Here is a 23,758-nt window from a genome sequence, read left to right on the forward strand (position 1 = left end):
ACAACCATCTTCTTAATTTTAAATTGTGAATTTTAAAATGCCTTATGATGGAATGTACAGTATACTTGAAATCTCTAGCATGTATCCGTCCTAGCTCCTGTTATGTTTTATGGTTTACCTTTTGGTTTTATTTATATGTTATTTATTATATTAATTTTATATTTTAATAATAAATACTATTATGTACTGTGAAATAGGATGGCCCGGACACACACAGGCAAACACTGTTTCAGCCATCACCCCACGTTTATTTACAGTCCTATTATATACAGAGTCTTATGTGCACCGCCACCAAACCCCACAGTCTCCCAAAGTCCAGGCTCTCAATAGCCACTTTCTTCACACAAATCACACTTGAGCCTCCCCTCGCCTCCTCTGCACCGACCTCGTCTTCCTCCTCACCCGACTCCCACTTTAATTGCAGGGCGATGGCTCCTTAAATAGGCAGCTGATTGCTGACCGCACCCAGCCACCTGTGACAGTACTCCCCCGCTAGCTGAGACCTCCAGGGACCAGCGGACCATTCCGCGAGGACGTGAAAGCCTTGGTGGCAAGCCAACAAACTGTAGCCCAGGGCCCGAACCTGCAAATGAAACAGAAAAACAAGGGGCGGGGACGTTGCCCTGATGCAGCCCCTCGGCTCGTCTTCTCGGCTGGGCCAATGCTCTCCGCTCCGTTCGGCACCCTGATGCTCCCTCCTTCGGCTTCACCGCTCGAGCAGTCTGCAGTCCCCGCCATGGAACCACTAGTGGGATCATGCTTCTTGTCCACCTCCCAAGCTGTGGGTTTCTTCTCTGCATCCGCAGAGGCCGGCCCTTCGCAGGACGTGCGCACCCAGCGGCATGTTCTTCCATATTGGAGGAACTGGCTTCTCCAAGCCGCTTCCTCCGCTTACTTTGGGACGCCACGGCTGTTTGGATCTGCCCATTGTAAGAGGGCAGACCCAGCCCTGCTGGCATCCGGAGCTTCACGGGGCTTTCACAGATTTTTCCATGAATGCAGGTCCCCACCTTGACCCAGGTGGAGCATCCTGCCGACTACGCCACTGTGCAATAGGACGGCCCGGACACAAACAGGCGGAAACCGTTTCAACCACGTTTATTTACAGTCCTATTATATACAGAGTCTTATGTGCACCGCCACCAAACCCCACAGTCTCCCAAAGTCCAGGCTCTCAATAGCCACTTTCTTCACACAAAACACACTTGAGCCTCTCCTCGCCTCCTCTGCACCGACTTCGTCTTGCTCCTCACCCGAGTCCCGCATTGATTGCAGGGCGGCGGCTCCTTAAATAGGCGGCTGATTGCTGACCGCACCCAGCCACCTGTGACAGTACCTTTATATAGCGCTTTCTCACTACTCAAAGCACTCTCTATGCAGGGAGGACCTGGGAACCGAATCCACAATCTCCTTACTGTAGTATATAGATTCCAGTATATGGATTGCTGTAGTAAGATGAGATGGTGAAAGAAGAGAACAATAGTGGTAAGAAGTATGTAGGGAAAAAGGAGAATTGTTATGCTGCAGGGAAAGACTGTGAGGAGTCTTTAAAGCAGTGCAAGCACAACTGCAACATGGATACCAGAGGGATGCAAGGTGAGGAGAACTGTCATTTGTCTCATTGCATGTTTTTCAAGATGTTTCTCTTTACCCTAACAGCTGGGAAATTTATTTAGCCACTTCAAGGTTATTTTAAGTGAAGCAATAAGTATGCTTGCTCACGGAAAGTTTAAACTAATAAACCCTGTACGTCTCTCTGTCTCTGAACATGATGTTTGTTACAATATGAAAACATTGTAATAAAACAATAAAAACAGGAATGCATTTTACAATCAGCTATAAATTATAAATATAGACCAGCAGCAAGTATTTTAATTCATTTAAAAATAGTCTGCTGCACAAAACATGATTGAGCATATGAAACACACGACAGACACTTCAAAGCCAGTTAGTATGCTGAGCCTTGGTTTGCTTTCTTGACAAACACAAGTAACAGATGTAGGAAAAAAAACATAACAATATAAACACACACTGAGCCATAGATGAAAAGGGAAATCAGAACTCATCCATAAGTTCACATTAATACAATAAACATGATATAAAGTGTAATGGCCCTGACATGCTGTATCAGTCAGGGGAAGATGTGAGTGATGAGTCACCAACAGTATATGCTAGCAATTCATCATTCAAATGACCAACTTCAGCAACAGCTGCAGGGGAGTTCTTAAAAAACAGCAAGCCTATGAAAGTCACATGATTTCTGTCTAGTGTGGCGTAATGTCGTTCGGAAAGGGCTGCAATGTCTGATGAACTAAAGCATCAAGAAGCACAAAGGTAGAGGGACATAAGGATTAGTATATCATAATTGAAACACCATTTTAATATTCTGGTACATAAATACAGTACAATCATTTAACACTAGAATACCTGATACCTATGAATAAAGTCGTAATCCTGGGCCACCTTAAATTCCTTCGTACCTCTCCATTAGAGTCTTTGTTTTGCAAATCTGTCGATAAGCACAAACAGCAAGTAGCCTGCTATCCCATCCCCCAACCAATGCAGCAGAAGTTCTACCAGCTCAAGTCTCTTTATTTGGGTGTGAGGTACCTACAGTTGTATAGGGTAAATAATATATCGTTATTTGGAATATCTACATTTCATGTGTGTTCTCTGTCTATAACGATCTGTGCAAATGTAGGATAACAGTAAATTCGAGGCAAGAAATGTTGAACACATACCAAAAACAGAAACTTTTTCCATGTTATACTAATAATGATGTGAAGTGTATAATGTATGAAGACTTTAGCCCAAATATCAAATAAGCATGTGCTCTTTTATTCAAGAATATAACCAAATAAAAAAAACATTAAATTTACATGTTGCTGTTAATATTCAAATGTCAATCGACGGAAAGCTGATATGTTATCTTGGATGGTGCTGTGGTAAGAGCTGCTGCCTTATAACCAAAACGTTGTGGGTTTGAATCCAGATGGTCCTCATTTTGAGTAGTGAGCTGCTATTATTATTACTATACTATAATAAAAACATAAATTTGATTTGAGTCTGTAAAACCTGGTGTAAATTTTGGCTTCTTGTAAAAGTTACCAATTTTTTTATTATTCTGTCAGTGACATTCACGTGGTACAATGAACTTGCCTCTCCCTCTCTGAGTTGATGGTGTTTATCTCCATTCTTTTCACAAGAGCAGCGATGACCATGGTGTTGTGGTTGATGCCTGCTCAGAACTATTTGTTGTACCGGAAATCAAAAATAAAATGCCCTGTATCCGCTATCAGACTATCATGTGGCATTTGCACTTTGACAACAAAGACACCCACACAGAACATGTGGAAAACGACACATTTGCTGCAATTTTGGACATTTGGCAAAGTTTTGTTGAGAACAGTGTTTTAAGTTACAACCTAGGGCAAAGACTTTCAGAGAATTTCCATTTCTGGACAAACTCAGTACTATAACAACAAACAGCTTGTTCACAGCGCTTTCGCTAGCTAATAAACTGCTTCATGTATACAAATGTATGTTTTTATTATAGCAATGATAATAGCAGCTCACTACTCAAAATGAGGAGCACCTGGAGTCAAACCCGCAACACTTTGGTTATAAGTCAGCAGTTCTTACCGCTACACCATCCAAGAAGACATATCAGCTATCTGTGAACTTTGGCACACGGCTGGGGGTGGTACCTAGCCGGGTCGCCCAGGAAGACCGGAGGAGGGCTTGCGCCTCTTCCAGACCACGAGGGGGCGACCACCTGGTTGCACTTGGGACCACAGGTGCAGAGCTTGGAAGCTCAACCCTGTAGGGGCAACCCAGGGGGTGCCCCGGTGCCTGGAAAGCCCTGGACCCCAACACGTCCACCACACCAGGAAGTGCTGGAGGGAAGAAGACTGAGGACACCCGGGAGTGTCCATGGAGGAGTGTCGGGAAGCATCTGGAGCCCATCCGGGCTTGTATAAAAGGGGCCTCCTCCCTTCATTCGATGACTGGAGTCAGGTGGAAGTGGATGGGAGTCTTACGAGAGAGGAGTGGAGGCGGCTTGAAGAAAGGCACTGGAGAGAGAGGCCTGGACTTTGGGGAATTGGTGCTGGAGCACTGGGTTGTGCACCCTTGTAAATATTAAACTGTAAATAAATATGTGTGTGTTGGGTGAGAAAACGTTGTCCGTCTGTCTGTGTCCGGAACTCGTTCCACAGTGGCATAGCTGGCAGGATGCTCTGCCTGGTTCAATGCAGGGACCTGCTTCAAAAAATCAGTCTGTGGTCGGCCTGGCACAGCAGTGGAACTCACACACACGCCACGGGAGCGGCGCACGCACAACCCCGCGGGAGCGGTTTTCCCCACGGACCACCACCTGTCCGCAGAAAGGCCATATTCCCTGGGTGCGGAGGAACAACCACGGGTGTTGCTGGAGTGCAGCAGGCTCTGACAGACGTGCTGTCGCAAAAGACAGCAAGGATGGCATTGCAACGAAGGCCACACCGATTCAGGTGCCTCGGAGTGACGGGATCCGGGTAGTAAGTGCCCTGCCCAACAGCGTTCGGCCCTATGGGGTCGGACTCACCTTTTGTCTTTCAGGCAGGGACTGCCCGGTTCCGCATCTGTGGCAGGGGCATGCTGGTCCACGCACTGTCGGCAGAGCGGAGATGGGAGCAGGAGACGCTGCAAAGACGGAGTTGCTGCAGCTTGAGAAGCCGCGGCAGCTGCGAGGTTGCCGAGAGGCACGCCACCGCACCAGGAGAGGGGGAGACAAAATGGCTGCGGACCGGAAGTCCCTAACCCGTGACAGGCACGGGATTGGATGGTGTGCCTTGCATGCCCGCCAGTGACTGTACAGAGACAGGACCAAGGAATGTCCATCTCGTGCCAGGAAGAGACCCAATTGGGCCAGAGGAGAAGGCCCACAAAAAGCAGCCAGTGGCTGATGCTGACGAGCAGGTAAGCTCATCACCGGATGGCTTTTTGTTCTTGTCTGCGGCTCTAAAGGCGCTGGAGGTTTGCCTTCAGTCCGTAGAGTCGCTTCCACAGGAGCTGTGTGCCCTCTGTGCAGAGGTGCAGAAGCTGGAGGAGAAGGCAGTCACGTCAGGGCAGGCACTGCATGTGCGAACGGAACAGCGCGACGCTGGATCCTTCGACCGGAGAGGTACAGCGGGAACAGTAAGTGGAGCCGACCTTGTAAAGTATCCGGGAGGTCCCGCCAAAAAGGCCCATGATCCATGTGTACAGAACCAAGTAGGAGGATCTCCGATAGTGGACATGGCGGCGGGTGATGCTCGCCATGTGAGGGGAGAGAGAGCAAGTGGGCTGACAGGACGCGGGCTGATTTGTGCCCCAGGTTCTAGCGCCCTCCGCCCCAAGCCAGCTGCAGCCTCGTGCCGTTCTACAGGGACGCAAATGGATTAGGGGCTGTGCTTTTGCCATGGGCAGACCCAGACTGTCACGGCATCCCAGAGGAAAAGGAGGAATTGAGGGAAGAATGCCGGTTCCTCCGATAAAGGAGGATGTGAGGCAGGACGCTCACGTCCAAAGAAGGGCCGACCTCTGCGGGCGCAGAGGGAAACCCCACAGCCGGCTGAGGTGACGGGGGCATGTGCAGTCCAGTCCGATGTACCAGCATGGGGGACATGGAGGTCTCGAAAGGGGGGCCGAGGTCGCAAGGCAGAGAAACGCCGAGTGGCGGTGTCAGGGCAACATCTCCACCCCTTGTTCTGTTTTATGTTTTGCAGGACCAGACCCTGGACTGGAGTGTGTCGGCTTCCCGCCGAGGAAGACCTGCCCTCGTGGAACGGGCCGCTGGCCCCTAGGGGTTTTAGGTTGTGGTGGGGTACTGTGGCACACGGCTGGGGGTTGTACCCAGCAGGGACGCCCAGGAAGACCGGAGGACAGCTTGCGCCTCCTCCGGACCACGAGGGGGTGACTGCCCTGGTTGCACTGGAGGAGTGTCGGGAAGCACCTGGAACCAATCCGGGCTTGTATAAAAGCGGCTGCCTCCCTTCATTCGATGACTGGAGTCAGGTGGAAGTGGACGGGAGTCTTACGAGAAAGGAGTGGAGGTGGCCTGAAGAAAGGCACTGGAGAGAGAGGCCTGGACTTTTGGGGAATTGGTTCTGGAGCACTGGGTTGTGCACCCTTGTAAATATTAAACTGCAAATAAAAATGTGTGTGTTGGGTGAGAAAACGTTGTCCGTCTGTCTGTGCCCGGGGCTTATTCCACACAACTGACATTTGAGCTAGGGTTTTTAACTTATTGACAGCAACATATAAATTGAATGTTTTTTTTTCTTTGGTTATATTCTTGAATAAAAGTGCATGTGTTTATTTGATATTCGGACCAAAGTATTCACACATTATACACTTCACCCAGGATTACAACTTTTTTTTTGTAGGATTTAGGGATTCTAGTGTTAATAAAATGCAGTGGGCAGTCTTGAGCCTTTTCTCAACCTAAGTAAGAACCAAAGGGGCCATAAGCATAAAATATGAAGGCTTCTTTTTATATTAAGGAGTGTTAAGAAGAACAGGGAGAACACAAAGGAAACCAGAAAAAGGAAAATAACAAAGACCCACGGTGTCAACCCTTACGTGCATTTGACTCTAGCGAACCCATCAGGTGGTCCACTTTCCCACAAATACTTTTACCACACTCCTTACTCACCTTTCTGTAAATATATATCAAACACCCTCTGTACACCTTAACATTAGTGGAGCCCCTTGCCAGATGGGGTTTTTAAGCCCTAGCTAGCAACAATTTCCAGGTACACCCCAGGAATAACATGTAGTGCTCCATCTAGTCTGACCTCTAATGCTTATGTCACATATACATAAACATGCTAAGGACTTTTAATTGTATTCTACCAACTTGGGTGACTCCCACCAAACTAATAAGCATTCTTAAAGGGATTTATTTTAATAGCTTAGTAACTGGTGTTACTTGACAATTTTTATTATAACTATATATATTATAGCTTTTAGGAAAAGGAAGATATCACTTTATAAATACAGCAAATAAGAACATGACTTTCATACCAACTGTAGATTCACTGTAAATCAGTAACATGGTAGTTTAATAGTTAACAAAATTACAATAAACAGTAATGAAATAAATGTAAAAACTATAATAGGTGTTCCTTTAAGGGAGAGGATCAGGGGTAGTGACAGAGACTTTTGTCACATCATAACCCTTTTCCAAAAGAGTGCATATTTTGACAATCACGTCAGATTGTCTAGTCTTTCTTTAAATTCCCTCACTTTGTACAGAATCTGAAACTTAAACAATTTTAGTTAGAAACACTGTCATACTAAATTGGCCGGCAATGATCAGTATCTTAAAGGATAAGTTCATTTCAAATTGAAGTTATTTATTTACAAACATGCTATTTATGTATTCACCATGCAAAATTGTGCTTTAAAGTTGATCACTTTTTATAAATTTAAAAAATCTATCCTGCCTGCACTGACACTTTACATTGCATTTTATGGGGTATGGAGGAAAAGCTTAAAAACCTCCCAAATGTGTCAGTTGTTAAGTATTAGTCCATGTCTTGTGATTACACACACATTGAAAAATAGTTTGTACATTTTATTTTCGAATAGAAAACCAATATTATGAGATTCTTAACAGACCAAATCATAGTAAACATTTCATGCCATGTGGTTGGATTAGTTTTGATTTACTTCACGTGAGAATTTGCACAAGCGAACAGAAAACATGTATTTACCACAAGAAAAATACTACCAGGAATATGCAATAAAATGAGTATTTCTAGATGCCATTTATTGTCACAAACATACATTGAAAACACAGAAGGTGCAGATCAATACCTGACAGCTGTCTTTGATAGAAAAACTGATATATTAGGTACATTTTTAGGCTTTTCCTCAGTGCACTGTACCCTCCAATGTAAAACACCAGGGTGTGAAAGATATTTTTTCAAATTTATAGAAAACACTTAACTTTAAAACACAATTTTGTGTAACAAATGCGTGTACAGTATATATATATACGTATATCATGTTTGTTAGAACTTATCCTTTAACTACCATCCCACAAAATAGTACGTCAAGCTATCTAGGATCCATTTAATATACAGACACTCTTTTTGTCCCCCTGTGTAACAGTTTGCTACTGAGGTAGAGGATAGGTTTGTCTTTATCCTTTTTTCTTTTATACTAGAAGCTGGCAGAAGATGTCTGTGATGCAGATTATTCGGTATACAGTATCTGCATTTTGTTTTTCAAAAATAGACTCATCAGCACAAAAAGATTAGCTTTTTGATCAGTTTAATTTGTTTTTATGTTTTCATTTTTTTGAGCTTTGCCCATCTAAAGACTTTACAAATTCTTCTTAACCCCTTTGGTTTTGGTTGCCTTGGTGAATTTAATATTTATTGACCTAGCCAGAATTTTCCCTTTAAGCCCCTTGCGTCTTTTAAATAAATAATGTGGTGCTCTGTATGTTTACACCAGCAAGTCATCAAGCACAAAAAGATTATATTCAACACTGAAGGAAGGTTAGCCATTTATTTAAAAATTGTAAAGGAATGGTAAGCCTAGGAACATTTCCATACTTGGTTCATGTTTGGGCTACTGGGTTCATTGCCTTTGACAGCATACATGTGAATTACGGTGGGTTTACTGGTGCTAAAAAAACAGGCCCGTCTAATGGCTGCAAACATATTGATCTGTTGTTGCACTGAACACATAAACAGATGGAAAAATATTTAAAACAGTAAATTCTGAAGCAGTGGAGTGTTCCTTAGGATATGGAGCAACATATGGCCTGGCAAATGACTTTCATTATAGTGTTTGCTGCAGTGATTTTGGGACTCCATATTTCTCAAGAGCATACCTCTCAAAATCCTCTCTTGACCAGCAAGGTCAGGCTCATTCAGGCCCCTGCAAGCCAGATCACTCAGGTTCTTGTCTATGATGGTAAGGATTGTGAGAAGTCTTAAATATGAAGTGTAGCTACTATTATCTTGTCACCTCCATACTTGCAAGGTGTAACCTACTATCATCTGGACCTTCTGCACTGCTGATGAAGGAAGGTGGTGGGTGATGTGTTGATGCTAGAAGGTAGACTAATATGAAATGATATTAAGTTCAATATAAGCTCAATATAATAACTCAATAATCCTTGATGTGTCTGCAATGGGATATGCATAAAAGAAAAAGCACATTGGAGACATAGCAGGACTAGTATTAGATAATAGCAATAATTAGCTTGGTTGTAAGAATTTCATTGTAGGACATGCAGTAAAAAAAGACAATAACCACACATATGATCATTTACTCATTCTATATCATGCATATGGTTGTCTTCATGTCATGTGTGCCTTACAAGGACCAATTTAAAGGGAAACAGGAGACTAAAGAGTGGGTTCCACCTTCTGAAATTTTGATTTCAATTCCTATTGCCAGCACAGAGGAAGTTCTGCCTGAGGACTGATGTCACAATCAGGTTCACATCGTCCCCTCTCCTCCTAGTGAAGCTAGGGTAAAAGGAGTCTGAGACACGAAGTTGCTCTCAGTTAACCACCAACACTCCTGATGTCAATATCATTCCTCTCATTAGCATATAAGATGAGTGGGGCTGTGCCATTTATTTAAAACCTCATTTATTAAATAAGGCTTTTCCCAGTGGTGACCCCAAATATTTTTCTTTTTCAATTTTCTTTATTAGAGTGTTTAAAAAGTCCCAAATTGGGACTGGTGAACTTAATGCAGCATGTGGTATAGAAGTTCAGTATCTTACAGCATTACAGCAGTGGTGTTAGAACTACCTGCTTGCCTTGCTTATACAGTACAGGCACAACAAAAATCTGTTACAAATTAACTAGAAATTTCAGTCTAAAAAAGGTTTTTGAATTCCATTAAATATTACACCCAAGGAAAATATACATTCATTCACTTCTTTTCTGATCCTGCTTACTTCAGTACATAGCTAGACCTTTTGCTGGCAGCATTGGGATCAAGGCAGGAATAAACCTTGCATGGCAAACTAGATCACTGTAGGGAAAACTCACTATCAAACCAAAACTCACTAAAACAGGATAAAAAAACAATTTACAGTCACCAATGAAAAAAATTACTTGTGTATATGTCGGATCTTGAATCCCAAAAAATCAATCATAATATCAGACCCTGGCTTATATGCCTGTTTTATTTTACATCGTCATGCTTCCTCCAATTTCACACGAGTTTCTCAGACACATTGAATTTTGTTGCAGGAGCAGAGTTACCAATTTCTTTCACAACTTCAACAGCTTTTAATTTAAAACCAGCTTCAACAGACCAATTTCACTTCTGAATAACAACGTTAAAATACTCTCTAAAATCATAGCTAGAAGGATGGAGAAAGTGCTCCCCTCGGTAATATCACAAGACCAAACTGGATTTATTAGGGGCCGACACTTATCTTCAAATCTTTGACGCCTCTTTAATGTAATATACTCACCAACTAAATCAAACACCCCAGAAATATTATTATCATTGGATGCAGAAAAAGCATTCGACATGATTGAATGGAAATACCTTTTTACTACATTGGAGAAGGTTGGGTTTGGCCCGAACATTTGTGCATGGATTAAATTACTGTATAATAACCCAGAAGCTTCAGTTTGCATCAACAACATTTGCTCAGACTACTTTAAACTAGAACGTGACACTAGACAAGGATGCCTTGTCACTGCTGCTGTTTGTGATTGCCATTGAACCACTGGCGGAGGTAAGACGGAGAAGCTTCTATCTGTGGCACCTCTACAAGAGAACCACCTCTTTCAACCTTCACAAACATATGCAGTTTTTAATATCCGGAACAAATTTGGAATTAACTTGCTTAGAGATCTTTATATAGACAACGTCTTTGCATCCTGTGAACAATTACATTCCAAATTTAACATTCCAGCTACACATTTCTTTCACTATCTTCAAATCAGGAACTTTGTTAAACAGAACCTTCCAGATTTTCCTCATCTTGCACCCTCATCCATGCTGAAAAAAATATTGCTCAATCTCAAGGACTTAGACTCCATCTCTACAATATATAAAATTATTTTACAATCCCTCCCTTTCAAAGATCCAAGATGATACTGGGAAAAAGATCTCTCATTTAATACATCAGAAAAGGAGTGGAAAGTAGCAATGCAGAGAATTCACTCAAGTTCCATATGCGCAAAGCATACAATTATACAACTCAAAATTATATATCAAGCACATCTGTCTCGACTAAAACTCTCCAAAATGTTTCCAGGGCATGATCCAACCTGCGAACGTTGCAACCAAGCCCCAGCCTCACTGGGTCACATGTTCTGGGCCTGCACCAAATTAACATTATTCTGGACAAAAATTTTAATTACCTTTCAGACAGCCTTGGACTCACAATCCCTCCTAACCCATTAACAGCTGTGTTTGGGGTTCTTCCAGAGGGGCTTAAAGTGGAGAAAGACAAACAAATTGTGATTGCATTCACTACACTTTTGGCACACAGACTTATTCTGATAAACTGGAAGAACCCAAACTCTCCTCTTTTAAGTCAGTGGGAAACCAATGTGTTAAACTATTTGAAATTGGAAAAAATCAAATACTCAGAGGATCTGTACAGACTTTTTTCAAAACATGGCAGGATCTAATCAGTAATATTTTAAAATAAGCTCATGAAGCACAGAGAATTTATTCATTTAGGTATGTTTACAAGCCTTAAATTTCACGCCGTTTGGCTTGCTCTCTCTCTCTCAGGGGTGGGGATTGATCTGTTCTTAACTAAATTTTTCATTTTGTAAAAACATGATTGCTTTGTATGGATTGCAATAAAATTAATAAAAAGAAAATAAAAAAATAAAAAATATAAATAAAACCAGCTTCATATTTTCTTTTGATCGAACACTCCATCGGAGATAAGGGATGCTTTTATAATAAAGGTGTATAAGGGTGTGAGATAGAACAAACACAAAACAGTGTAAATGTCACTTTGGAATAGTTTGGATATTACCGCGTGGTCATGTAGGCATAATACATAGAAAAAAAGTCTGTGTGCTCCGTGGTTGCTCTTTCAGGTGGGCGTTAGCATATCACAATCTCTTGGACCAATAGCATGAGCTTTCTGCATTTGACTTATATGCACGACATTATAAAATACCAGAAATTATACAGTAAAATCAAGCCACGACTTATATGCAGGAGAACTTAAACGCAAGTATATACAATCTATATCTTTAGGCTGAAGCTTTTTTCAATTTGAAGATTTTGTAATGTCTCTGTGGTTTTTTGTTCCACATCCCAAAGACTTTTCTTTGCAGTTAAAATCACTGCAGCTCGAAGCGGGGTGCCACCATCGAGAGAGACGTGGAGAGAGCAAACTAAATTAACAGCTTCTTTAACAGGTTTGACCACCCTAACCCACTCTCACCTCGGAGTACTGCATCCTTCAACCATCCTTCTGCTGATACCAGCATAGGAGAGACATCCCCACCCACAATTACAGCAGCGCAGGTGAGCAGAGAGCTGAGGAGACTGCGTGCCAGCAAAGTAGCGGGTCCAGATGGAGTATCGCCACGACTGCTGAAGGCCTGTGCGTTGGAACTGGGGAGTCCTCTACAGCGCACCTTCTACCTGAGTTTGGAACAAGGGAGAGTCCCGAGGCTTTGGAAAACATCTTGTATCACCCCAGTCCCAAAGGTATCACGTCCTAGTGAGCTGAATGACTTCCGGCCTGTTGCTCTGACGTCACATGTGATGAAGACCATGGAGCGGCTGCTGCTTCATCACCTGAGGCCACTGGTCCGCCATGCCCTTGACCCTCTGCAGTTCGCATACCAGGAGAAGGTGGGAGCAAAGGATGCCATCATCTATATTCTACACCTCTCCCACTTGGACAGAGGCAGTGGTGCTGCAAGAATTATGTTTTTGGACTTCTCTAGCGCCTTCAACACCATTCAACCTCTGCTCCTTAGGGACAAGCTGACAGAGATGGGAGTAGAGTCATACCTGGTGGCATGGATCGTGGACTATCCTACACACAGACCTCAGTATGTGCGTCTCGGGAACTACAGTTCTGACATTGTGGTCAGCAACACAGGAGCGCCGCAGGGGACTGTACTGTCTCCGGTCCTGTTCAGCCTATATACATTAGACTTCCAATACGATTCAGAGTCCTGCCACGTGCAAAAGTTTGCTGATGACACTGCTATTGTGGGCTGCATCAGGAGTGGGCAGAAGGAGGAGTATAGGAAGCTAATCAAAGACTTTGTTAAATGGTGCAACTCAAACCACTTACACCTGAACACCAGCAAGACCAAGGAACTGGTGGTGGATTTTAGGAGGCCCTCATGGACCCCGTGATCATCAGAGGAGACTGTGTGCAGAGGGTACAGACCTATAAATACATGGGGGTGCAGCTGGATGATAAATTGGACTGGACTGCCAATACAGATGCTCTGTGTAAGAAAGGTCAATAAGATGCTGCAGTTGTTCTACCAGACGGTTGTGGCGAGTGCCCTCTTCTACACAGTGGTGTGGTGGGGAGACAGCATAAAGAAGAAGGATGCCTCACACCTGGACAAACTTGTTAAGAAGGCAGGCTCTATTGTAGGAATGAAGCTGGACAGTTTAACATCTGTGGCAGAGCGATGGGCGCTGAGCAGGCTCCTGTCAATCATGGAGAATCCACTACATCCTCTGAACAGTGTCATCTCCAGGCAGAGGAGCAGCTTCAGCAACAGACTGCTGTCACTGTCCTGCTCCACTGACAGACTGAAGAGATTGTTCCTTCCCCACACTATGCGACTCTTCAATTCCACCCAGGGGGAGGGTAAACAGTAACATTATTCAAAGTTATTGTCTGTTTTTACCTGCATTTTTATTACTCTTTTCAATTTACTATTGTTTTTTGTATTAGTATGCTGCTGCTGCTGGATTATGTGAATATCCCTTCGGGATTAATAAAGTATCTATCTATCTATCTATCTATCTATCTATCTATCTATCTATCTATCTATCTATCTATCTATCTATCTATCTATCTATCTATCTATCTATCTAGTGTAGCCATGCAATGGGTGACACCTAAACACCACACTAGTTCAGATGGAATGGAACAGTGCAAGGTTTTTTTTAATGTGGCTGGAGTGCCAATCTTGTCACCAATCCCCAAGTTTCACCTGCAAGTTGGAGGACCTGCTTGCAGAGCTGAATGCAGGTTAACATCATACCCAAGGTTTATAATTAAGTTATACATTGAATCTGGTGAAAAAGAAAAAACAGCTAACATCTGTACTAATTTAGCACATTACAGTATAAGTAAAATAGATCTTTCATGAAAAGCACAAATATAAAATAACTGCTAACTATCATCATCATCACCAGTACTTTCTGCCAATTAATTATTCAGCAGAAGTGCGTCAAGAAATGCTACTGGGGTTCCTTTATACCAACTGCATTACACCTGCATAATGCCTCCCTGGGACTGTGAAAGCCAAGTCACAAGTTTCTTTCTTTTTAATTTCCTTGCTTTATAGTCATTCTGGTGTGTGTTCAGACCAAAGTGTGTGTGTATATGTATGTATGTATGAATGTATGTACTGTATGTTTGTATGCATGCATGTATTTATTTACTATTTACTTACTTACAATTCTATTTATGTATGTATTTTTTAAAGAGTTCCTGTAAAAAGCTCTTGGAGACAAATTAAAGTTTTATCTATCTATTTATCTATCTATCTTTCTATCTATCTATCAAACTACAAATGACATTCCTCCAAAATTTTTATAATTAAGTATATTCAACCCCGATATTTGTGAATGAATTATATTGAAAAAAACTGTCAGTAATATCCAAGTCTTTTCCCCAGATACATCTACATGGGTTATCATTTGTGAGGATAAATAATAAAGAATTTTTGATTAATATGTTAAAAATACCTTACTGGCCCTCTTCCCAAAAATAATTCTAACAAGATTTTTTATTCTCTCATCTATTCCAGCCATTTATTTTAGTAGATCATTTGTTTCACCACTCTAGAAGCAAAGACTGCTTATAGAAAATGCTGGGCTTTGGAACACAATTTTGTGTGGCAAATGCATACCATGTTTATGAAGAAATAGGTTTGGCTTGAAAAATACTAAACTTACTCTTAACGTCTTTGGTAGGATCTGTATGTATTAGACTTGACAGAAAATTAAATAATTACCTGAAAGTCATATAGAATACCTTAACTACAAACAGACAGTCTCCGTTCCAAAAGTTTGATGATTTCCTAAAGCATCTGGTTGCAAAAGAGTTTTTTCCTGTATTATAGCAAGATGAACTGTTATTTTTTTTATTAACCATCCATTTTTTTCTTTTTCATTTATAATTATTTAAGATGGATCTATATAATTTTTTTTTATTTATTTAAATTATTTTTGGGCATAAATGATAAGACAATTCATTACAAATAAATATACAAAGTAATAATGTTATAAAACGTTCAGTTGATTCTGAGTTCGAAAGATGATTCAAAAGATGGTTAATTTCTTTAACCACTATAGTAGACAAGCTACATTGAAAGGACAAACTGCTTCACACTGTGTGGCCTATGTGGGATACTTATGAGAAGTCCCTCTGAACCCAAATTAAAGCCACGCAGGCCAAATAAACATAAAGTGAAGGAATTTGTTATGGAAATTCCAGAAACAGAAGGGTACTGGGTTTAGAGGATAAGTATAAAAAAATAAAAGAAATAAATAATAAACCATAAAGTCCAATGTTTCTATCCAGACAAAGATCACTCCCTGTTTATTGTAGAGAGCGGCTGGCCAACTTAGATACAGTACCTTATCACATCTGTATTTATTCCCTCTTGCACACTTGCTCTGCCTTACTCATTTTTATGGCCTCTTCTCCTCCCAGTTATACTCTTGAAACCACTAACAACCCCACATGGATGGTGCATGGTTAGGACTGCCTTTTAAGCCTATGTTTGCAGTACTTCTTTTATTTCAGATGGCAAACATCAAGAAGTTACTTTCCATGGTGCTTGCTGTACATCTTACCTGTAATCATCTAAATTGCATTTTGTACAGTTTAAATGCTACATACATATATCAAAAGCAAATAATGTAATAGTTGCTACAGTTTTGTGATAAATCCCGCGGCTGCCAGTGTTACCATCCCTTCCAGGATTTTTCCGTTGAGCGACGCTTACCCAAGTGGGTAAACTGTTAACATTATATACGTTTTTGGTGATTTTAGCTTGGGCGAAGAAATTTTTCTAAACAATATGAAATTGCTACTGTGGATGGAGATTGATTTTGTTTAAAAACACTAGGGAACTCTTGGGGTCATTCTGATAGAACTCTCTTTAGCAGCTCCAGGTGGTCTTTCTTTCCTGGACCCCCACTTTCTAATAAAGGGACAGGCAACACCCTAGGCACTTATCCATCATTTTTCAGAACAGGCAGACCTTATCATTGAGGGCACTTTTGGAAGGCTACATATTGCAGCCACCCCCAGTGTTTCCTGGACTCACCTAGAAGCCCTCGGAGTCACTTTAGGGCTCTTTACAGAGGTATACTGGTGCATAAATAAAAAGTACAGTCAGGACAAATGCACACAGTAACAAATGAATAGAACTACTGGGCTTTTCTTTCCATCTTGGATAGTTGCTGAATATGAAAGTGTAGGAATTCAATTTAGTGGACACTTGCAAAAACAATGATCCCTTGCTTGTTAAACTGTTATTAGCTTTCATTTTTGTGGTCTGTGATGACATTCCCGCTGCTTTAGAAGGACGTTAAAATACTTTTAAACATAAAGCATGTTATATCAAAGAAGGAAATGTGACTTTATAGTATATCAGTGTGTTAATGCCTTAAAAGTAATGTTTGCGTGTATTACCTTGTTTGTGATCTGTGTGTAGTAAGTGAGCCGATCCCTTTAATAATGTTACACATTCAAAAGGAAATTGGAAGTACAGTATGTTTCATATTGGTGTATTAACTTCTCAAAGGTAATGTCTGTGTGTATGGACTTGTATGTGATTTTTGTGCAATAAGCAAGCCTACCTCTTCAAGGATATTGCTTACAGTGCTGTGCAATTTGAAGGAGGAAGAGAGAAAAGAATATCTGTTATCAAATCCATTTGAGTGGCACAATGTTAAAAAGCATTTTGACTGATAAAATAAATCAATGTTACTTGCTTTTGGTGCGAAAAGTTTATATGAACACAATATTCCAGTATTTACCAAAACCATCCATGTCTTTTTAATTATAAACTGACATGGATTTTTTGGCTACACTGCCCACTTATACACCCAAATCAAGACCTGTTGAGCTTAATCGCCACCTACAACAGTTAATGCCAATATATGGGTAGATGCCACTTTAAGACTTGTCTTGGAAAATTGCATATTATAGGTACCCTTTCATTTAAATGACTTTGTGGTCTCTTATCATCTGTGTTATGTGCATAGCTATTCTGCTCATTTTATATGTTTTTGCAAAGCTATATATACAATCAATTTTCATTACAGATTTTTTATGGGGGAAAAAGGCTACTAGGTGCACACATTTCTGGAGCATAGAGGAAATTTCAGTATTGCCTATACATGTGCCATTTGTGCATCTTACAGCCTCTTTTGCACAATAGCAGCATCATTGCAAGTGCAGACCCTACAAAGCTCCGATACACATCTGTAAATTAACATACTGAACAGGTACTACAGTGTTTGTGGGTGACTCTGAGATGTGATTTCTTTTAAACTATACGTCAATTTAAACAAATTTTCCATCTCTCTTTTTGTATACCTCTAGTAGTCTTACAAAGTACTGTAGATGATTCTTGTAACACAGGCATTCTGGCATATTAAAACAACGATGTGTTGTCCTAAAGGGCGAGTCAAGTTTCTTCTGCGGCCATCTGTAGATTTTATCTTATGATAATGTCTACTTGTCTTCCCTTTAATCTCCTACTGACATGCGTGTTGTGTCTTTTTTCTAAACACTGAAATTTTACATTTTGTCCAAATTCACTCTAAAATCCCATGAGAATATTCTCTTTTTATACTTTTCAGAAAGAAGTTAATTTTACTAGTCTTTACATAATATAGCCTATATTTACAGCACATACATTAACAGCATTTACGCATATCAATGCAACTGATTTAATATAATTTCGCAAACCGGACAGAAAACATCCCACCTGACCCTTCTGTATATATTTATACAGCTTTATTGATAACCTTAAATTACATACTGTTTATCCATTTCTCCTTTATTTACACTTTATACCATTCTTAAAGGTGTGATAAAATTGTCTGAAACTGGGTTGATAGTGAAGGCTAATGGACTTGTTGTGGTATAAGGACAGCGCGTTTTCAGCTTGATTGTTTGCTACCCCGACACATGTCACACAATCTCTTTACACGTGCATGTCACCTTAGTTTATGACTTACACGCACACAAAAGCAGGCAAAAAAAAAAAAAAAGAATCTGCATTAGTGCTGCTGGCAATGAGACATTAAAGTGCATTACTTGCAGAGTATTTGAATTGTTTGGAAACGATTTAAATAGATACAAATTTAAGAACATGATTATATATGCCCAGCATACTACATAAAAACTGAACAGCCAAAAGAAATGTACAGTACTTTCTTTCATTATTGAATTCTTCTGTTCAATTTTTCTAACAGTAACCCCGCTCTTTTAAAATAATCAGTAACCATCAGTTGTAAGTCTACAAATTAAAATAACACTCAAGATGACCTTATCAACTAAGTAGTTACTTCTATTGTACAACTAAATATTGTTAGTTTTAAAAACAAACACCAGTGATGAAATAATGTTTTTAGATTGCATCTGTTTATAATAATGCAATGGTATTAAACTGCTACCTACTTGTTTCATTATATTATGCATATAATATGTATAGTACAGCATATTATAGTACAGTATATAAGTATTTTAAGTTCATTTAGGTAATTAACTATTAGTAAATGTAATAATAAGAAAACCTTTAAAGCTATTATAAAAAAAATAAAACAATTCAATAAAGTTGTCATTAAAAGTACTTGCACAGACTAATAATCAAATGTAATGTGGGCACAAAAAAGCAGTCCTTCAGCTTTACTGTGTTGCAAATGTAATATTCAACCACTGCTCTCCTACACAGCAAATGGGTTAAAGTTTTCAGTTGTATGTATTGTGAACGGGGTAGGGGGGTGGGCTGAGATAATCTAGTTTAGCCGATGGCGCCCGGCTCAGTCCCTGCCTTGTATAATCAGCTTCCATTATGCTCAGTTTCATTCCATTCTATCTCAAACGTTTTTCTCCTGGTTTCTCCAAAACGGAAAAACAATCACTGTTCATTACTGAATTATTCTGTTGTTTTAGTTGGCTTTCAAATTTCTCAGTAGGTAGTCCGGCATAAAGGTTCAAATTTCCAGGTACAGTTTAATAGTATAAATGTGCACATACTGTTTTACCTCAATATTTGCACAGAGCAGACAAATACATGCATTAGAAATGAAATATGTACAAAGTTTATGCTTTTGTATGAGTAAAAGTAACATTACTGGATCACTAATGAATTATTAAATATTTGTCAGATTGTATACCAAATAGAATTATTTCTTGCAATTTAGAAGCAACATGTAATTCAAATATATTTGGAAATTAATATCATTCACCAGTCTTTGTAATTTAAGTCAAATCTAAACTGGAATATGAAAAACTTCAAAATCTGCAACGATGCTTTGAAGAACAACATTTGAAAATATGTAAACACTGCTACAATAAAATACAAGTCTTCATTACATGCAACACATAAAAATAGCTCTAAAATATAAAACAAGGAAGTCTCTTAATGCTGACGGCTTTCCTTAATTTCGTTGTTTGGTGCATCTACAAACCAAGTCTGCTTGGCACAAAGACAAGCTGTAGTGTGCCTCACTATATAGCATGCCAGCGTGGGCATTTCTGCTCTTTCTACTCAAGTGCCTTAGCATCTTCCTGTTTTCTTCCATTTCTAACCAATTCAATTACTTGTTGGGCACATATATAAATTGCTTTTTTAGCTGCTGTCTAGTGATAAGTGTTAGTACAGACTTAAGAGTGTTTTTTTTTTAACTATGGCACATAGAATACACAGAATTTACAGAATAATTAAAAATTATAATAACAACAAATGCTTAAAGAATGAAAACCACAAGGAATGAATAACTTTGATACTTGAAAGTAGTATGCCCTGAAGTGCACTACACAGTATTTATTTAGATAATGGAAAGGGATTATCTCAAAATGAGAACCTTCATCTATGCACAATTTCATGTCATCTCAATTATAACTTGTATTGTTCGCTTAATCAAATGCATAAGTAAAGAAAACATTTCACTGCTTAACAGGAAAATCATTCAGAACGATTTTAATATGATACTTGCTGTACATTTTTTAAACAATTATAAGCCCCTTTTTAAGTTCATATTGGAAGCATTTAAAAGTTGAAAAAAGAAACATACATTTCCATTTTACCTGACTTGTAGATGTTTATGCCAGTTATTTATGGTAATTTAGTTCCTTTCTGCTGCCCATAGTAAATTCCCTGACACATGAAACAAGTTATAATTACTCCATATGTAGTAACATAGTATGATACTATTATGTATGAGCAACACAGACAGACACCAGACACGAAAGGCTCTGTATTAGACAGACACAGAGATAAATACCCAGACAGACACGGAAGGCTCTAAATGAGACAGATACTTTAGACTGAACATCTGAACATGAATAAGGGGTATATTAGTAATTTGTGTTTTCTATTAAATAAAACAATGCTATGTAATTTAATATATTCTTGTTTATCAAGGTGCCAGCAAACTGTGACATGTTGCACGTTGGTGGGACATGCAAGTAGAAATTTCTGCTGCATTATGAACATGTGACAATACTACAAGATAGATAGATAGATAGATAGATAGATAGATAGATAGATAGATAGATAGATAGATAGATAGATAGATAGATAGATACTTGTGTCCTGCAGCAAGGATCCCTGGCAGCTTTTGAAATATGACACTCATTCCAAAATGTACTGGCCATTATTTTCATCAAGGTCTTTGCCTTTTATAGAGGTACAGTAGTTGAATTTCTTTTCACATTAATCAAGTCTATTTCCTCTTCAGTTTTCATCATTATCTGATTATCTTGTTTGATTCTCTTAATAAAATGTCTTTCAACAATCCATGGCAATGATTCATGTTTTTAGTTATCCAATTAAGTGATCTGACAACTATTAAAAGGATTTATAAACTGGCTCCTCGAACGCATACTCCTACTCAATGCATGTGGTGTGCTCTAACAGTGCAGATGAGACTCTGCATTTATTTCTAATTTTATTGGAAACAAGCAGTTTATGTCATAGAGTAGGAAAAAATGAAATATTTCTTAAGGTTAAACTTATGATATCTTAAAAATGAGTGCCAGCACTTTTAAGATCATACATTGTACATTACTTTGATAGTCAGAATAGTCTCTCCTTTTGTAAACATATTTTCAAATCTGAAGTGTATCTGTAACAAAATAACAAAGTTAGCAGTGTCTAAATAAATCTTTTTATACTGCTAGCCTCTTCTGTGCTGACTTTTAAATCCATAAAAATATTCTTTTTAGTTAGACATTCTTTAGAATAATTACTGCCCTTATGCTTTTATTTAGAAATAACTTTTACATTTCATGAGCTTATGAACAAAGACAGTTCTCCTTTATACCAAATAAACCATGTTTACTTAAAACTATTCAGCACACATTTATTAGACAGAAAAATTAAGTTTTCTTATTTTTATTACTGACAATGTAATTGGAATATTTTATCTGACTTTGTATCATGCTATTTCCAGTGAAAAATATTCAATCACATACTCCATAACCTTAATTTTTACAACTAAATGAGCACAGAGGCTATTCATCTATGCATAAAACATACAGCACACTGTGTAATAACCTCTGTATTGATAGAAGTCATCTTAAGGTTTTAGAAATAAAAAGTTATGATGTAATATAATTGGCATACTCACTGAAAAATGTAATTGACAAAAAATGGAACAGAAATAATATGGTAGATGTGACAAACCTTTTTTAATATCCTTTGACAAGAAATGAATCAAAGCATTAACAATATTTCATCAGTCGTGTATAAGAAGTAAGAAAGTTGTGTGTCATAACTGCATCCTTTTTACATGGCTGCTCATTTATATGAACATGGTAGAAAAAGCAAAAGGAAAAACACATAAATGCTACAGTTTTGTTCTCCTGTACATATTAATCTTGGCAGTACCTACTGTATAATTAACAGATACTGAAAAAAATATATAATATGATTAATGTTGGCATGTAAAACGCCCAGGTATAATATGATGTACAAAACAAGGATCAAAAGTCTCAAACAACTATGATCTCTGGACTCCAGATAAGGTGCAATGTACAAGACAGTGGTTTAATATATTACCGAATGCCAGAAGTTGAGTTTCTTAGAATTACTGATAAACAACTTTATAGCTGTACATCTAATCTTAAAAGGAACTTCTAGTTTAACGCTGAACTACTGTTAATTTAAAATGGATTGATGTAGCTATTAAAGGAAGCAAACCCTGAACGAAATGCATTACGATTACTTCAATTTTCTTTTCGCACTAGATTTTACACAATCTGAATTGATTTTAAGAATGTGTGTTAATGGGCTAACAAAAAATGCTAAGTTCGAAACAGGTCTGATGTATTTTCTTTAAACTTACAGCCGTATAGCGCCTTTGGAGCAATTTTTTTCAAGAGCGTGTCCGTAACTGAACGCTAAATTTAGTGTCCAAAGCTTTCTTGTGAATGAAGTACAGACCTTCAGAAAGCAGATCTTAAGAGCACTGGTTGTTTTGCTTAAACGCACAAGGTTTGATTTGGGAGCAAAGGGGGGCTGTTTATGGGTGTGTGGATGAGTGTGTGTGTGTGTGTGTGTTGGGTATTACAAAAATAAAAACCTTGTAATATAAAGCCGGAACTGTACTCGTTCGGAGTTCATAATTTCCATAGGAAAACACGTATTTAATTTAAGCTCGAAGTTGTATTAATTATAGGTTAACCAATAATGGCTGATTTTCTCAAATACGTTTCAGAGGATGGTTTTTCATACTGAAAGAAGCCAATAAAAACCGCCCTGTCTCCAACAAACCGTTATGTTAATAAGACAACCTTTTATTATTATTGACAATACATACACATATGCTGAAAAGAACCGATCGTTTATTTTGAGTTGTTTCTCGTGGCAGTTGCTGGCTGAGGTTATTATAGTATGGGGCAAGACCATTTTTGAGTAATTTATACCTTTATCCGTAGAACCTTTTATTTCCCTTCCTATAGATCCGCAGCATTCCGGGCAATAAAGAAATAATTGCAAAGTTCAAAGTGCATAAAAAAGCAAGATTTTTGAACGCAGATCAGTTTTCAGGTAGGCACGGTTTATTTTCCAGCACAACTTTGTGTCCTTTCCTTTTAATGTCGCTTATCCGGGGCGTCTAATTTTAAAACAAATGGCCCGAGCGAAACACCGAAGTAATATTTTTTTTTTCTCCAAAAGGTGGCACTGTTGAGTTTCTGAATAGAGTAAATTGCTTCTGATTTTTCACTGATTCACACTACCCACCCCCTCTGATCTTTTTATTATTTTTTCTGTCTCTTGCATTCTCTATCACCATCCCTCTATTTTAGTCCTTGATT

Source organism: Polypterus senegalus, chromosome 9 (genome assembly GCF_016835505.1).
Source record: "Polypterus senegalus isolate Bchr_013 chromosome 9, ASM1683550v1, whole genome shotgun sequence".
NCBI lineage: Eukaryota > Metazoa > Chordata > Cladistia > Polypteriformes > Polypteridae > Polypterus > Polypterus senegalus.